This window comes from Ursus arctos, unplaced genomic scaffold (assembly GCF_023065955.2).
Source record: "Ursus arctos isolate Adak ecotype North America unplaced genomic scaffold, UrsArc2.0 scaffold_5, whole genome shotgun sequence".
Lineage (NCBI taxonomy): Eukaryota > Metazoa > Chordata > Mammalia > Carnivora > Ursidae > Ursus > Ursus arctos.
The window spans coordinates 49,066,050-49,077,435 of record NW_026623067.1 but is presented as its reverse complement, the minus strand read 5'-3'; the positions used below and the strand labels follow the sequence as shown (position 1 = coordinate 49,077,435).

Here is an 11,386-nt window from a genome sequence, read left to right as displayed (position 1 = left end):
CAAGCAAAAATCAACTGGAAATGAGCAAACTTAGAATGGATTAAAGAGAATGTGAAAGATATTAAAGGCGAAAGAAATGGAACATATACATTATTGGTATCCTTTAAGAAGGAACCTGGAGACAATAATAAAGTACTTTAGGAAATAAGAGATGACTTGAATCTCCAAATGAAAAGGCTGCACTATGATCCAGAAAAATTGGTACTGACACATTTCCAAGTATTTCCAAATGCTGGCCCTCAAAGAAAAAATCTTTCATTTAGGCAACAAAAAGCAAACTATTAAAAGGGAAGATCAGGCTGGCATTTTAACAAAGCAGACTACACAGTGGAACCAAAAGCAAGAGAAGGAAATCATCACATGAAATATGAGTACCAGAGTGCGTTACTTACCTGGACTCTTGGGTTGTTGCGAAGGTAACCCAGACCCAGTGTCTGCTCCTGTCACCTGCGCCTGCTAAGCTGTAGCTGCCATGCGTGAGCGCATCTCCATCCACATTGGTCAGGCTGGTGTGCAGATGGGCATTGCCTGCTGGGAGTTCTCTTACCTGGACTATGGCATCCAGGTCAGCATTCAGATGCCAAGTGACAAGACCAATGGGGGAGGAGATGACTTTGGCATCTCCTTCAGTGAGACATGTTCTAGCAAGCTGGTCCCCAAGGGCACTGTTTGTAAATCTGGAACCCACTGTCACTGATGAATTTCACATCGGCATCTGCCACTAGCTCTTTTACTCCGAGGGGCTCACCCCAGACAAGGAAGATGCTGCCAATAACTGTGCCCGAGGGTGCTACACTGTTGGCAAGGAGATCATTGACTCTGTCTTGGACTGAATTTGGAAACTGGCTGACCAGTGCACAGATCTTCAGGGCTTCTTGGTTTTCCACCGCTTTGGAGGGGAAACTGGTTCCGAGTTCACCTCCCTGCTGATGGAACATCTCTTGGCCAATTATGGCAAGAAGTCCAAGTTGGAGTTCTCCATTTACCCAGCCCCTCAAGTTTCCACAGCTGGAGTTGAGCCCTACACCTCCATCCTCAGTACCCACACCACCTGGGAGTACTGTGATTGTGCCTTCACGGTAGGCAATGAGGTCAGCTATGAAGTCTGCCATAGAAACCTCTATATTGAATGCTCAGCCTGCTCTAACCTTCACTGCCCTGTTAGCCAGATTGCCTTCCATCACTGTTTCCCTCAGATGGATGGAGCCCTGAATGTTGATCTGACAGAATTTCTGACCAACCTGGTGCCCTATCCCCACATCCACTTCCCTCTGGCCACATAGGCCCCTGTCGTCTCTGCTGAGAAAGCCTACCATCAACAGCACAGGTGACCAATGTGTGCTTTGAGCCAGCCAACCAGATGGGAAAATGTGATCCCTACCATGGCAGATACATGGCTTACTGCCTGTTGTACTGTGGGGCGTGGTTCCCGAAGATGTCAGTGCTGCCATTGCCACCATCAAGACCAAACACAGCATCGTTAGTGGATTGAAGCTCCACTGGCTTCAAAGTTGGCATTAATTACCAGCCTCCCATGTGGTGACTGGTGGAGACCTGCCCAAAGTAGGGTTGTGCACATGCCGAGCAGCTCCACAGCTGTTGGTGAGGCCTGGTCTTCCCTGGATCACAAATTTGACCTGATGTATGTCATGTGTGTTTTTGTTCACTGGTATGTGGGTGAGAGCATGGAAGAAGGAGAGTTGTTTGAGGCCCATGAGGACATGGCTGCCCTTGAGAAGGATTATGAGGAAATTGGTATGGATTCTGTTGAAGGAGACAGTGAAGAAGAGAGAAATACCAATTGCCATTCCATTCAGCCCTGCGGCATGTCCTACTCACAGCTTTAGCTTCAACATTAGCTGACAGGCATTCAAGCTTTCTGGTTGGATTGTCTTCACTTATAACTGTGATCATGTCTTCCTTTTCCATGAATACCTGTAAGATTTTCCCATCATGTTTCAAAGTAAAGACTTTAAGAAAGAAAAAAAAAATGAGAACCCAAATTTGACCAAACATATGACCATAAAAATAAATGTTAATTGTCCCACTCACCTATTAAGAGACTCACATTTACAAAGAGAGTGGAATCCAGTTATGTGTGATATAGGACATGTGTGTAAAACATTGAAGCCCATACAGGCTGAAGGTGTAGAGAGCCGGCAGACATTGCTGTAACCTGAATCCTGTCCCCCTCCCAATTCATATGTTGAAGCCCTAACCCCTAATTGCAGATAGGATTTTTAAAGAGTGATTAAGGTTAAATGAGATCAAAAGAGTGGGGCCCTGATCTAATAGAGCTGGTGTCCATACAAGAAGAGAAAGAGACACTAGAACATTGTCTTTGCCATGTGAAACAGAGAAGGTGGCAGTCTCCAAGCCAGCAAGAGAGATTTTACCAGAATGTAACACCTTTGTCTTGGATTTTCTAGCCTCCAGACTGTGAGAAAATAAATTTTTTGTGGTTAGAGTCACCTAGTCTGTGGTATTTCTTAGGGCGGTCCAAACCAACGAACATAGATTAAAAAAGCAAATGACAGTATAGTGAGGAAGAGGGAGAGAGAAAGCAGCAGTCATAACTATATGGTTGTATTCAGAATAAAAAACATTAAATTAGGTAAAAAGGGAGCTTGATAATAGTAAAAGATGGAACTCATGATGTAATTTAATGTGATTAAAAAATTGCCGTGGAAACCACAGTGCCAAACTTAAAGGAAACAGGAATAGATAGAAATGCTTTAATAATAGAGAACTTTAATTCCTACCTCTTAACTACTGACAAAGTTAAAAAAAAAAAAAGGCAAGTAAGAATATGGACTCTTTGAATGATGTAATGAGTAAGATAGCTTTTATAGATACACATTAAGCCATATTCTCAGAAACACTATACTGTCCTTTGACGTAACATTGGAACAGTCATGAAAACTATATATCAAGCTGTAAAGAAAATTGCAATCAATTCTCCCAAGTAGAAATAGACAATAATCTCTGACAATGCAATGAAATAAAAAATTAATAATCAAAATAGAAGAAAAAGCCACCTTAACTTTTGGAAACCAAAGAACACTCTTTAAATTCTTAAAACTGTAATTGTAGAATATTTGGAAAACAACAAAAATTAAAACAACATATTGGAGATAGATTTTTGGTAAAGCAGTGCTTAGAGGAAAATTCATAGCATTAAATACTTATAATTAAGAATTACATTAAGTGATTTTTTTTTGAAGATTTTATTTATTTATTTATTTGACACAGAGACAGCCAGTGAGAGAGAGACAAGCAGGGGGAGTGGGAGAGGAAGAAGCAGGCTCCCAGCAGAGGAGCCTGATGTGGGGCTCAATCCCAGCATGCCGGGATCACGCCCTGAGCCGAAGGCAGACGCTTAACGACTGCGCCACCCAGGCGCCCCACATGAGTGATTTTTAAACATCCAATACCAGAATTTATAAAACAATGTGCATTAGAGAAAATATAGTAAAACATTAATAAAGAGAAAAGCAAAAGTTAATGAATTATAAGACTTTTTTTTAAAAAAGATTTTATTTATTTATTTGACACAGAGAGAGAGACAGCCAGAGAGAGAGGGAACACAAGCAGGGGGAGTGGGAGAGGAAGAAGCAGGCTTCCCAGTGGAGCAGGGAGCCCGATGCAGGGCTCGATCCCAGGACTCTGGGATCACACCCTGAGCCAAAGGCAGACGCTTAACAACTGAGCCACCCAGGCGCCCCATGAATTATAAGAATTTTTTTTTTCTAATGATTTTTTATTATATTATGGTAGTCACCATACAGTACATCCCCGGTTTTCGATGCAAGGCTCGATGATTCATTAGTTGTGTATAACACCCAGTGCACCATGCAATATGTGCCCTCCTTACTACCCATCACCAGCCTATCCCATTCCCCAACCCCCCTCCCCTCTGTAGCCCTCAGTTTGTTTCTCATAGTCCATAGTCTCTCATGTTTCATTCCCCCTTCTGATTACCCCCCCTTTCTTTATCCCTTTCTTCCCCTACTGATCATTCTAGTTCTTATGTTCCATAGATGAGAGAAATCATATGATAGTTGTCTTTCTCTGCTTGACTTATTTCACTTAGCATTATCTCCTCCAGTGCCGTCCATGTTGTAGCAAATGTTGAGAACTCGTTCTTTCTGATAGCTGAGTAATATTCCATTGTATATATGGACCACAACTTCTTAATCCAGTCATCTGTTGAAGGGCATCTCGGCTCCTTCCACAATTTAGCTACTGTGGACATTGCTGCTATGAACATTGGGGTGCATATGGCCCTTCTCTTCACTACGTCTGTATCTTTGGGGTAAACACCCAGTAGTGCAATGGCTAGGTCATAGGGTAGCTCAATTTTTAACTTTTTAAGGGACCTCCACACTGTGTTCCAGAGTGGCTGTACCAACTTGCATTCCCACCAACAATGTAGGAGGGATCCTCTTTCTCCACATCCTCTCCAACAATTGTTGCTTCTTGCCTTGTCTATTTTTGCCATTCTAACTGGCGTAAGGTGGTATCTCAGTGTGGTTTTGATTTGAATTTCCTTGATGGCTAATGATTTTGAACATTTTTTCATGTGTCTGTTAGCCATTTGTATGTCTTCATTGGAAAAGTGTCTGTTCATATCTTCTGCCCATTTTTTGATTTGTTTATTTGTTTCTCGTGTATTGAGTTTGAGAAGTTCTTTGTAGATCTTGGATACCAGTCTTTTATCTGTAGTGTCATTTGCAAATATCTTCTCCCATTCCGTGGGCTGCCTCTTAGTTTTTCTGACTGTTTCCTTGGATGTGCAGAAACTTTTAATCTTGATGAAGTCCCATAAATTCATTTTATCTTTTGTTTCTCTTGCCTTTGGGGATGTATCATGAAAAAGGTCGCTTTGGCCGATGTCGTAGAGGTTGCTGCCTATGTTCTCCTCTAGAATTTTGATGGATTCCTGTCTCACATCGAGGTCTTTCATCCATTTGGAGTTTATCTTTGTGTATGGTGTGAGAGAGTGGTCAAGTTTCATTCTTTTGCATGTAGCTGTCCAATTTTCCCAGCACCATTTATTGAAGAGACTGTCTTTTTTCCACCAGATGTTTTTTCCTGCTTTATCAAATATTAGTTGCCCAAAGAGCTGAGGGTCCATTTCTGGGCTCTCTATTCTGTTCCATTGGTCTATGTGTCTGTTTTTGTGCCAGTACCATGCTGTCTTTGTGATCACAGCTTTGTAGTACAGCTCGAAATCCAGCATTGTGATGCCCCCAGCTTTGTTTTTCCTTTTCAACAGTTCCTTGGAGATTCGGGGTCTTTTCTGGTTCCATACAAATTTAAGGACTTTTTGTTCCAGTTCTTTGAAAAATGTCATCAGTATTTTGATCGGGATAGCATTGAAAGTGTAGATTGCTCTGGGTAGCATGGACATTTTAACTATGTTAATTCTTCCGATCCATGAGCATGGAATATCTTTCCATCTTTTTATGTCTTCCTCAATGTCTTTTAAGAGTGATTTATAGTTTCTAGAATAAAGGTCCTTTACGTCTCTGGTTAAGTTAATTCCAAGGTAACGTATGGTTTTTGGTGCTATTGTAAATGGGATGGATTCCCTAATTTCTCTTTCTTCGTTCTCGTTATTTGTGTACAGAAATGCAACTGATTTCTGAGCACTGATTTTGTATCCCGCCATGTTACTGAATTGCTCTATAACTTCTAATAGTTTGGGAGTGGCTTCTTTTGGTTTTTCCATATAGAGTATCATGTCATCTGCGAAGAGAGACATTTTGACTTCTTCTTTGCCGATTTGAATACCTTTGATCCCTTTTTGTCGTCTGATTGCTGTTGCAAGGACTTCTAGTACTATGTTGAATAATAGTGGCGAGAGTGGGCATCCTTATCGTGTTCCTGATCTTAAGGGAAAGGCTTCCAGCTTTTCCCCATTGAGAATAATATTTGCAGTAGGCTTTTCATAGATGGCTTTTATGAGATTGAGAAATGTACCTTCTATTCCTACACTCTGAAGGGTTTTAATCAGGAAAGGATGCTGTATTTTGTCAAATGCTTTTTCGGCATCGATTGAGAGGATCATATGGTTCCTGAGTCTTTTCTGGTTGATATGATGTATCACGCTGATTGATTTGCGAATATTGAACCACGCTTGCATCCCAGGTATGAATCCCACTTGATCGTGGTGGATAATCCTTTTAATGAACTGTTGGATTCTATTAGCAAGTATCTTGTTGAGGATTTTGGCGTCCATATTCATTAGGGAAATCGGTCTGTAATTCTCCTTTTTGAGGGGGTCTTTGCCTGGCTTGGGGATCAAGGTAATATTGGCCTCATAGAATGAGTTTGGTAGCTTTCCTTCTGTTTCTATTTTTTGAAATAGCTTTAGGAGAATAGGTATTATTTCTTCTTTGAATGTTTGGTAGAATTCCCCAGGAAAACCGTCCGGGCCTGGAGTTTTGTTATTTGGAAGGTGGTTTATCACTGACTCAATTTCTTCATAATTAATTGGCCTGTTTAAGAAATCAATTTCTTCCTGTTTCAATCTTGGTAGTTTATAGGTTTCCAGGAAGTCCTCCATCTCTTCCAGATTGCTTAGTTTATTGGCATATAGCTGTTGATAAAAATTTCTAATAATCCTTCCAATTTCAATGGTGTTCGTCATGACCTCTCCTTTTTCATTCATAATTTTAATAATCTGGGTCCTTTCTCTTTTCTTTTGGATAAGTCTTGCCAGTGGTCTGTCAATTTTATTGATTCTCTCCAAGAACCAGCTTCTAGTCCTGTTGATCTGCTCTACTGTACTTCTGGTTTCTGCTTGATTGATTTCTGCTCTAATCTTGGTCAACTGCTTCCTCATGCGTGGATTAGGCCTGTCCCTCTGTTGCTGTTCCAGCTTCTTGAGGTGAGAATATAAAAACTGCATTTTAGATTTTTCTATTCTTTTGAGTGAGGCTTGGATGGCTATGTATTTCCCCCTTAGGACTGCCTTTGCAGTATCCCATAGGTTTTGGACCGTTGTATTTTCATTCTCATTGGTCTCCATAAATTGTTTAATTTGATTTTTGATTTCCTGGTTTATCGAGTCATTCCTGAGCAGGATGGTTCTTAGTCTCCAAGTGTTTGAGTTTCTTCCAAATTTTTCCTTGTGGTTGAGTTCCAATTTCAGAGCGTTGTGGTCTGAGAATATGCAGGGGATAATTTCAATCTTTTGGTATCGGCTGAGACCTGTTTTGTGTCCCAGAACATGGTCTATTCTTGAGAATGTTCCATGGGCATTAGAATAGAATGAGTATTCTTTGGTTCTGGGGTGTAGTGTTCTATATATATCTAAGAGGTCCAACTCGTCGAGTATGGCATTCAAAGCCTTTGATTCTTTGCTTAGTTTTTGCCAGGGTGTTCTATTTCTGAGAGTGGAGTGTTGAGGTCCCCTACTATTAATGTATTTTTATTTATATGTCTCTTTATTCTGGTTAAGAGTTGGCTTGTGTATCTTGCTGCTCCCCTGTTGGGGGCATATATATTTATAATTGTCATATCCACTTGTTGAATACTTCCTTTAAGAATAATATAGTGCCCTTCTGCATCTCTAACTATAGTCTGTAGTTTAAAATCCAGTTTATCTGATATGAGAATTGCTACCCCAGCTTTCTTTTGAGGTCCATTTGCGTGAAAGATGGTACTCCATCCCCTTACTCTCAGTCTGAATGCATCTTTAGGTTCGAAATGAGTCTCTTGTAGACAGCAAATGGATGGGTCATTTCTTTTTATCCTATCTGCAACCCTGTGGCGTTTTAAGGAAGAATTTAAACCATTAATATTAAGACTGAGTACTGAGAGATATGCTTTTAATGATGCCATGTTGCCAGTAAAGTCTTTGTTTGTATTGGCTGTGACTTTCTGTTCTGTATCACTCTTGGGGCCTTTTTACTTTTATAGAACCCCCCGTAATACCTCCTGTAGGGCTGGTTTCGTGGTTACGAAATTGGTTAGTGACTGTCGATTCTGAAATGTCTTTATTTCTCCATCAATTCTGAATGACAGCCTTGCTGGCTAAAGGATCCTTGGCTGCATGTTTTTCTCTGAAAGAGCTTTAAAAATGCTCCCCCAACCCTTTCTCTCATTCCAGGTCTGTGTAGACAGGTCTGACGTAATTCTGATGCCTTTGCCTTGGTACATGAGAAATTTCTTTGCCCTGGCCGCTTTCAATACTGTATCCTTGGATCTAATATTTGCGAATTGCACTATGACGTGACGTGGCGTAGGTTTGTCGTGGTTGAGCTTGGGAGGGGTCCTCTCTGCCTCTTGGACACGAATGTTTGTTTCCCTTGCTAGATTAGGGAAGTTTTCAGCTACAATTTGTTCAAATATCTCTTCTAGACCTCTGTTTTTCTCCACCCCCTCGGGGATGCCGATGATTCTAACATTGGATCGTTTCGTTGAGTCAGTAATCTTCCGTAGCCAACATTCGTGGGCATGGATTTTTTTTTTTTTTAAAGACTTTATTCATTTATTCGACAGAGATAGAGACAGCCAGTGAGAGAGGGAACACAAGCAGGGGGAGTGGGAGAGGAAGAAGCAGGCTCATAGTGGAGGAGCCTGATGTGGGGCTCGATCCCATAACGCCGGGATCACGCCCTGAGCCGAAGGCAGACGCTTAACCGCTGTGCCACCCAGGCGCCCCAAGGGCATGGATTTTTTTTAAGACCATCTTCTATTTTCATTTTTTCCTCTATTAACCCATCCTCCAATTCACTAACCCTTTCCTCTGCTTCGGTGACCCTGGCTGTCAGAGCCTCTAGTTTTGCCTGCATTTGGCTCATAGAATTTTTAATTTCTGTCAAATTCGCTCTCATTTCTGCCCTTAGGGATTCTGTATTCTCAGTAACATTTTCCTTAATACTTTTTTCAAGTCTACTCATCATCTTGACCATTGTTACTCTGAATTCCATTTCTGATAATTTGGTTACATCCATATCCGTTACTTCTGTGGCAGAGGCCACAGACTCACTGTCTTTTCTTTGCTGGGGGGGGGGGCTTCTCCTTCTTGTCATTCTGATGAGGAGAGGTTGCGGGGTTGTCCAGAGCCCAAATTATTGACTGGGTCCCAGGCCATGCCCCTTGTTTTATAGGGATCTTAGAGATGTGGGCTTCTTCTTTAAAGATTTTATTTATTTACTTATCTGAGAGAGGGAGACAGACAGTCAGCAAGAACGGAACAGAAGCAGGGGAGTGAGAGAGGAAGAAGCAGGCTCCCAGCGGAAAAGCCCGATGAGGGACTCCTTTCCGGAACGCTGGGATCACGCCCTAAGCCGGAGACAGGCGCTCAATGACTGCGCCACCCAGGCGCCTCGGGTTGTGGGCTTCTTGATTTTTCAGTCTGCCTTCTGTGTTCTGGGGGAGGGGCCTGCCGCGCCAATACTCAGGCAACCCTGTTTGGTTAGAGTCTCCGTGTCCCCTGCGAGGGGGGATGGGGATGGGCACTCTCTGAGCCGGTATTTCCAGGCTTTTGTTCTCTGGCAGCTTTCCCTGGCAGTTGGCTATGCCTCTTCTGAGAGTCAGAGCAGCAGAGGCTGCATTGTCACAGAACAGAGGGATTGCGGCCCGTTCTCCACTGATGTTCTGGCCACTTTAACTCTGTTACTGTTGGTGCTGCTCAACCCTGCAGCGTCCCGGGATGTGCGCACCAACCCGGTGTCCCTGCCCTCACTTCCAGGGCCGGCGCGTCTCTGTCCTTTGTGTTTCTAATGCCGCCAGCCACCGGCCGCCCCACGCGCTCCCGGGTCTCCCGGTCTCAGTCTATGCCCGGTGAGCACACCTCGATTCCGGAGTTTCGTGAGAAGCCTGGTGGCACGCGCACCCGGTTCAGGGTCTCAGTCTGCTGTTTCGCGGGTGCCGACCGCGAGTCCGGCCGCTCCCCCGTGCAGGTGGCCCACCCGCCGCCAGCCGCCCCGCGCGCGCTCCGGGAGCTCCCGGTCTCAGTCTGGATCCCGTGAGCACACCGGGATTCTGGTGTTCCGGGAGATGCCTGGTGGCGCGCGTTCACGGCTCACCGGTCTCAGTCCGCTCTCTCGCGGGTGCCCTCCGTGAGTCCGCCCGCTACCCCGTGCAGGTGGCTGCCGCTTCCCTGCACCCAAACGCGGCGGCTCCCTCCCCCTTCCGTTTATCTTCCGATATCTGTGCACGGTTTACAGCTCCCCTCTTGGTACCTCAATACTCAGCGCTGGAGATGTTCATTTGTAGAGACCCAGATGTATCTTCCTGCGTCTCAGGCTGATTCCGTGGTTATTTAGGCTGGTCTGTTACCTATCCAGCTCGACTCAGGGGACCGGCTGAAAAAGGGGTCCCCTACTCCTCCGCCATCTTAACTCCTCCCTATAAGAATTTTTAAAATGGCAAAATTAAATCTACAAGCTGCATCTGAATAAAATATTAGAATTGTTGGCTATACTTATTTTTTGGAATTTAAAAAATTTTAATTTTAGTATGGTTAACACACATTGTTACAGTTTCTAGTGTACAATATACTGAATCAACGATTCCATATATTACTCAGTGCTCATCAGGATGAGGGTACTAATCCACATCATCTGTTTTACCCATCCCCCCATCCACTCGCCCTCTGGTAACCATCAGTTTGTTCTCTGAAGTTAGGAGTCTGTTTTTTGGTCTCTTTTTGTCCCCCTTTGTTCATTCTATTTCTTAAATTCCACATATGAGTGACATCACATGGTATTAGTCTTTCTCTGACTTATTTTGCTTAGCACTATACTCACTAGCTCTATCCATGGCATTGAAAATGGCAAGATTTCATTCTTTTTTATGGCTGAGTAATATTCTGGTGTGTGTGTGTGTGTGTACCACATCTTCTTTATCCATTCATCAGTCGATGAACATTTATTTGGGTTGCTTCCATAATTTGGCTACTGTAAATAATGCTGCAGTAAACAGAAGGGTGTGTATATCGTTTTGAATTAGTGTTTTTATATTCTCTGGCTTGTAGTAAAATATACTTAACATAAATTTGCCATTTTAATTGGCATGTAATTTAGTGTAGCATTAATTATATTCACAGTATTACACAACCATCATCATTATTTATTTTCAAAATGTTTTCATCACCCTGAATGGAAACTCTGCCCATTAAGCAATAGCTCCCCATTCTCCCTCCCCACAGCTCATGGTAAATGCTAATGTCGTTTTGTCTCCATGAATTTGGCTATTCTAGGTATTTCATTTAAATGGAATCCTACAATATCTGTCCTTTTATGTCTGGCTCATTTCATGTAGTATGATGTGCTCAAGGTTCATCCACCTGGTAACGTCGGTCAGACCTTCATGCTTTTCAATATCTGAGCAATATTCCTTGCATGTACAAATCACGTTTGTTTATGCG

General features: G+C 42.8%; 1 pseudogene; it reads left to right on the top strand.

Moving 5' to 3' along the window:
• Positions 1–472: 472 nt before the first annotated feature.
• On the top strand, positions 473–1,847 carry LOC113254933 (tubulin alpha-1B chain-like; annotated as a pseudogene).
• Positions 1,848–11,386: the final 9,539 nt, after the last annotated feature.